A 6,649-nucleotide genomic window follows, 5' to 3' on the forward strand; every position below is an offset into this window, starting at 1 on the left:
ATAGAGGGAGGGGGTGACCCCCTTGAATTTTCAAATATTCTCCCTACCTCTTGTATTTTTGAAAAAAAAAAAATTTAGATATAAATTTCAATAATAGCCCCCTGATTTTTACTAAAAATATGTAATGCATTTATATAAGTTTGCTTAATGCATTTTTATTCTTTCTAATTATACTTAAGTCATACATAACTTATTAAATTAAAGTATATTTAATGTATACCACATCACATGTAATTTAATTTGAAAAATACTATAGTCATAAACTATTTTAAACATTTTTACAAAATGTTGATGTGACCAATTTCTTATTAGTTTTCATTTAGGGCTACCATTAATATCACATTTTCATTTACCAATAATTACTCACCACATAAGCATTTTGTAAATTTTTTTTGTAAAATAATTTGTATCTCTAGCATTATTCATTTAATTTTATATTATTTTTATTAAATTGACTTGTATATTTTTAGACATGTCAACTCAAGACTTAGTTTTTTTTTTTTTTTATAGCAAAGATGTAAAGACATATTTGATTTTGATTTTTTTTTTTTGTTTTTTTTTTGAGGAACAAAGGCATATTTGATGTAAACATTTTTTTTTTTTTTTTTTATAGCAAAGATGTAAAGACATATTTGATTTTGATTTTTTTTTTTTGTTTTTTTTTTGAGGAACAAAGGCATATTTGATGTAAACATCTTTGTTTAGGTAATAAAATATCATATGTTAAATCAAAATGGAAAGCTGAGAGGCAATTGCTAACACCCTTGCTTTTGTTCATTAAATACCAAGATGAATTGCCCTTCACTTCACTGACTTGCTCAATATTTTCATTTGCTTAAGTCTGAGAGAGAGAGAGAGAGAGAGAGAGAGAGAGAGATAATGGAAACCAAAGAAGCTCAAGCATTGCTAGAAGGCCAAGCAGAAATTTGGCAACATTTATTTGGCTTTGCAGACTCCATGGCATTGAAATGTGCTGTGGAGCTCCGCATTGCTGACATTATAAACTCTCACGGTGGTCCGATCACTTTGTGCCAAATAGCAGCCGAAATAGTTAACTCCCTTTCTCTTGATATTCCCTACCTCGCACGTATCATGAGATCACTAGTCTGCAAAAAAAAATTTTTTTTTTTTTTTTTGAGGAACGTTCGCAAAAAGATCTTAACCGCATATAATTCATCAGATGGTGGGGATACTCTCTATGGATTGACCCCTGCATCAAAATGGCTTTTGCATGATGCTGAACTAAGCCTAGTGCCAGTGGTATTAATGGAGAACCATCCATGGCAATTGGCACCATGGCATTACCTAAGCCAATGTGTCAAAGAAGGTGGTATTGCCTTTAAGAAGGCTCATGGCTGTGAGATGTGGGGCTTTGCATCAAAAAATCTTGAATTCAACAAGATCTTCAATGGGGGTGGTCCTAGAAGAATACAAGAATGGGTTTGATTGCTTGGGATCATTGGTGGATGTAGGAGGCGGAACAGGAGGAATGATAGCTGAGATTGTGAAAGCGCATCCACACATCAAAGGTACCAACTTTGATTTTCCACGCATTGGTTTTAATTTGTGATAGAATTAAACTTAAAAAGTAATAATTCAAGAGAAACAAATATAATACATTTATCAATTAACAATTATATCATGTGCATATGTAATAAAAATCAACAATAAGATATGAGAAATTTACATACTAGATTATGTTATTCAAGGACCTCACAAGCAATCAGGATGCTCTCCCCAGCTGGTCAAGATTAACAAGAGCTTAATTTTCTCTTTCACACCCCCTTGCAAGTGTGGCATTGACAATATTTATAATATTCAGAAAGGACATGACCAGCCATAAAATTCTTCCTATCGTAATAACACTTCATATAACAGATATGTTACATTTGTTAACAAACAACTTTATTAATCAGATTCATTAATGAAGAAGTTTATTAATGTGTTATTACTTTTGTAACTCCATGCTAATACATGGATTCATCTATCGTTCATATCCAGAACTACTATAATGACAACACCTTTAATAGGAGTTCAAGTTACTAGTATTGACACGATAGATTTATTAAAGCCAACACTCAACGTGCAAGAATCTCATTATGGAAGGACTTCCGAGATTATTATGCACTAACCATCGAAAGACTAGCCCTTATTGTCTTCCATAGTCTGAGCAATTTTAACTTGCACCTCCTTTCCATCATGGTCCAACAATGTACCTATCAGAATAGGCTACATCATGATGGATATGGTCAAGTCAAGGACTACAATGAATGCATTCAAAATCTTAGTCTACTAAATCAAGTAGACCTATTTCAATATATCAATATCTTACATCATAAAAATATTGCATAATTTCACAAGAGATTGAATATTTATTTGTTAATAATAAAGGCATTATATATATTATGTTGGGCCACATTATTCTAACAATTTGAACCCACAATTAAAATTACTTTGTTGCCCACTAGTAACAGTCAATAACATCTTGCCACTTGTGGGTTCCAATTAGCTCAATTGATAAAGACTCTGATGGTTGAATAAGAGATCTAGGATTTAATCACCGCCTATACAAAAAACCGATTAATGTTTTACTATGATGATAAAGAGTTATTATCAAGAGCGGATGCCATATGTTAAAACTATATATATATATAGATATATATCTCTCTCTCTTATCACTTATAGTTTGTTGTAAAAATATTGTAGAGTGTGGACATAACATATCTTATAATAAATAGTGCCTAAAGTTTTGGATTTATTTTATAAAGCGTGAACAATAACCTTTTTAGGTATTCTTCTCAAAAAATAAAATAAAATAAAATAAAATTTCAAGTATGAGTGTATGACAATTTCAGTTAAATGTGAGAATAGTTTTAGACTTAAAAGGACATTATATGTTTCTCCCAAAAAAAAAAGGACTTAATATGTTTTACATGAGTTGCATCAGTAAATCGATCACAAAAGTCAAAACAATTCCCTTGATAAAACATTCCTTTGAATTTTAAAAACAAATACAGTGATGAAGAATTGAAGATTGGGATCCGTTTGGTAAGAGATTTCTAATAATATTGTTTGTATTTTTTGAAAATATGTATGGGTGAAAAAGTATGTGAAAATACGTGTAATGTCATATTTATTAAGATTCAACTGCGCATTTAATGATATTGCCTTGGGTCATCAAGTTGTACGTTAGTACAACCGGAACTCAGGTCGGTTTTAGGTTTAGAGTAGAGGTTATTATTATTATTATTATTATGATTGGGAGTAGAGGATATTATGTGAGTGTGGTCACATAAAATAAAAACTCTTAAGCCAAGGTCAAGACATTTCATTATAGGGGGAAAAGTTTTCTTTCTAGCAAAAAATAAAAAAATAAAAAAATTATAGGGAAAAAAAGCCCCACCTAAAATGTTGAAAAATCTTTATATAATTGTGGGCACAAGAATTTTAGAAAGGTACTTGTGCAATGTGTCGAATCCATGGCCAAGGAGTCCATTATCGAGTCAAGGAGGCCACACGCTCGGACAGTAAGGCTACGTCAGTAGCACGTTACCAGAGGAAGTCATACTGTAGAGAAAAAGATTCGAGGAGGGGGTTAGCCCTAACATGACCGAAGGGATGGTGGCGACCACCATATTTAATGCATCCCACCAAACCTCTTAATTGCATTTATGTAGAGAAGACCCCTGAACAGTGCTGCCTTGGCTGCCCCAACTCACAACTCACAAGGGGCTTGGGAATGTGTCTAATGGGACATGCACTCAAGTAGAGGCCTAGACGATCAACAAATGGAGGGCCAGGATCATCTAAAGGGAGCTCTATAATGTAAGAGACTCTCTAGGAGGAAGGGATCGAAAATTCTGTAGAGAACACATTGTAGCAATAAGAACTGAAATTGTATCTAAGTCCAAAAGAATTAGATACAAGAATATTCTCCTCAGACTTCGCCGAGGAAGGATTTCCTTGCTTTAAACTTGTCTTCTTTGCTTTCTTAATATCTTTGATCCATTGTGCGCGTGGCCTGATCCATTGAGACCTAACTTTAAGCCACTCTCTACAAATTTATTGTGTTGAGCTCTTTGGGCCTGAATCCTTCTATCCTTTGGGTTCAGGAACTAAAAGTTCGCCCTTACAATAATGATAAATGATTTTTTAAAAATTAATGAAAAAATATAAATAGGTTTTACATTCTTTCTCTCACCTCTAAGAAGGCCCTAAAAATATATTGAGTCAAGACAAATTCAATTTAATTGAAACTCTAAATTGTTTCAAAAAGAAAATGTTATGATCATTGTATCAAATAATCATTAACAATCAATTCCCCCAACAATTTGAGTTCTTAATTTTTTTTTTTTTTTAAATCAGTCTCCAATATGGTAGATCATATTATTAAGTTAAGTTGTAATCATAAATTTAATAATAATAAAATATTTGATAAGATACTACTAAAGATCGATTATGTTATAAGAAGATTAGTTGATTAACAATTTTTAATTGTAAAATAGTTAATAAAACCTGAATATATATAAAATTTAGTTAGTAATTTTGCATCTCAAAAAATAAGATGAATATGTGTGTGTGTATATATTAAAAATATAAAAGTTAAAATTTTTTATTCAATTCATATTTAAATATTATAAAAATCTCATTTAGAGTTATTGTCTTAGACCTCAAAATGTATTAAGACAATCCTGCTCGAACTTTAAGAATTCTATAATTCTTCTTGAAAAAAAAGTTTATGATAACCTACTAAAACAAAGTTTATATTTTATAAATTTAAAACTTTGCAACAGGGACAGACCTAGAATTTCGAGTTGGGGGCTGGAGTATAAGTAATATATATATATATATAAAATAAACATCTATTTAGTATTAACAAACTATCAACAAAGATAAATACACAAAATCATTGTTTCGTAATACATTATAATGCAATCATCTACAAACAAAGACAGAGACACAAAACATCATTGTTTCTTATTACATTAGAGCATATGTATTAGCTCATGCATATATTTCTGTCTATTTCAACACAATAACCTTTTTATTTTATTTTATTTTATATACTTACTTTTCAAAATACCTCACATCAGATTATTTATTTTACACTATATTTCATTAGAATATTATTTCCTTATCATTTTTTTTATTATTATCTCAAATCATCTCTCTCTTCCTCAACCAAAACTAACCACTGCCCTCAATCTAAATAATTTCTAAAACATTCATTTACATAGCTACAATAATTTTGTAAATTTTTCCAAACAACCCCAAAATACGTACAAAAATACATTTGCTCTAGTATTGTATATATTTGCAAAAATACACTTATGCTACTGAATTGTGTAAATTTACATAGTTCATGTAGCACAAGTGTCTTTTTGCATAGTTAAAAAAAAAAAAAAAAAAAAAAAATCTTCGGACTAGGGGGGCCCCGGGCCCCCACCTAGTTCCGTCCCTGCTTTACAATACCATCATTGTAATTTTCAACAGTATCCAAGTTTGGGCTATCTCTCAATATCGGGAATTGGGTTATAACAGTATCCAAGCTATATTGCAGGCGTATCTTGGACATATCGCATGTTAGAGGTATTTGGTATGATACTAATACATACATATCATGCTTGGGTAAGTGAGCAAAGATGGAGTATATGTGCATCCTAGTAACAAATTTGTCAAACACTTAAAACATAAGCTCTAAATTAATGTTGAGTAATCTATAATCTATATATTTTTTTAAAAAGATAATTACAATTAGTTGCTAATCCTGCACCTTGAAAATTTTCCTCCCCTAGACCCCCACTTTGTGCATGGGAAGATGCCAATTCAGCTACCAGACTCTTGGCACTTATAATCTATATAAAACCAAAGATGTTTGGCTTTTGGTTAATCTCATGATATTTTGTCATATAAGCTTTTAAGGCCTCACAATTTTACACAAAAATATTCTCATATATATTTTTAATAGAGTTTAAATTCTATTATATATTTAAACTCTTATATATTCATATTTAAATTTTATTGTATATTCAAATTTGAACCAATAACAACTAACCACCTGTGATTTGTTGTAAAAATGTTGTAAAATTGTTGTAGACGTAGAATCTCTCTACATATATAAACACAAACATGATTGATACCTATTATTAGTTATCATAATTATATATATTTAATAGTTCCATATAAAAAAAGCATAATCAATACTCATTAATTTCTATCATAAAGATCACATATTATATTTAATAGTATTTAATATAAAAACATAACAATAATAAATGGGAAATGCTCCCTTAGGGTACTGGTTAATAATTCATTTAAAGAAAGTTTTTATGAGAAATGAAAAAAAAATTAATATTTTGACAGCTTTTTTCATTTCTTATAAAAGTAGTATCAAAACTTTCCTAAAATGGATTATTAACGAGTACCCTAAGGGCACTCGTTAGCATGACCCATAATAAATATCTATTAATAACTATCATAATTATCAACTTTCATATTTATTTAAAGTTGAAAGGAATAGGCTAACACCATTGTTTTCATTAAATACCCAAGCGAGTTGCCTTTCACTTCACTAACTTGCTCAAAATCTTCATTTGTGTGTGTGTGTGTGTGTGTGTGTGTGTGAGAGAGAGAGAGAGAGAGAGAGAGA

General features: G+C 30.4%; 1 pseudogene; it reads left to right on the plus strand.

Moving 5' to 3' along the window:
• The first annotated feature begins 879 nt into the window (after nt 1–879).
• Nucleotides 880–1,570, plus strand: LOC112003123 (desmethylxanthohumol 6'-O-methyltransferase-like; annotated as a pseudogene).
• Nucleotides 1,571–6,649: the final 5,079 nt, after the last annotated feature.

This window comes from Quercus suber, unplaced genomic scaffold (genome assembly GCF_002906115.3).
Source record: "Quercus suber isolate HL8 unplaced genomic scaffold, Cork oak 2.0 scaffold_588, whole genome shotgun sequence".
Classification (NCBI taxonomy): Eukaryota; Viridiplantae; Streptophyta; class Magnoliopsida; order Fagales; family Fagaceae; genus Quercus; species Quercus suber.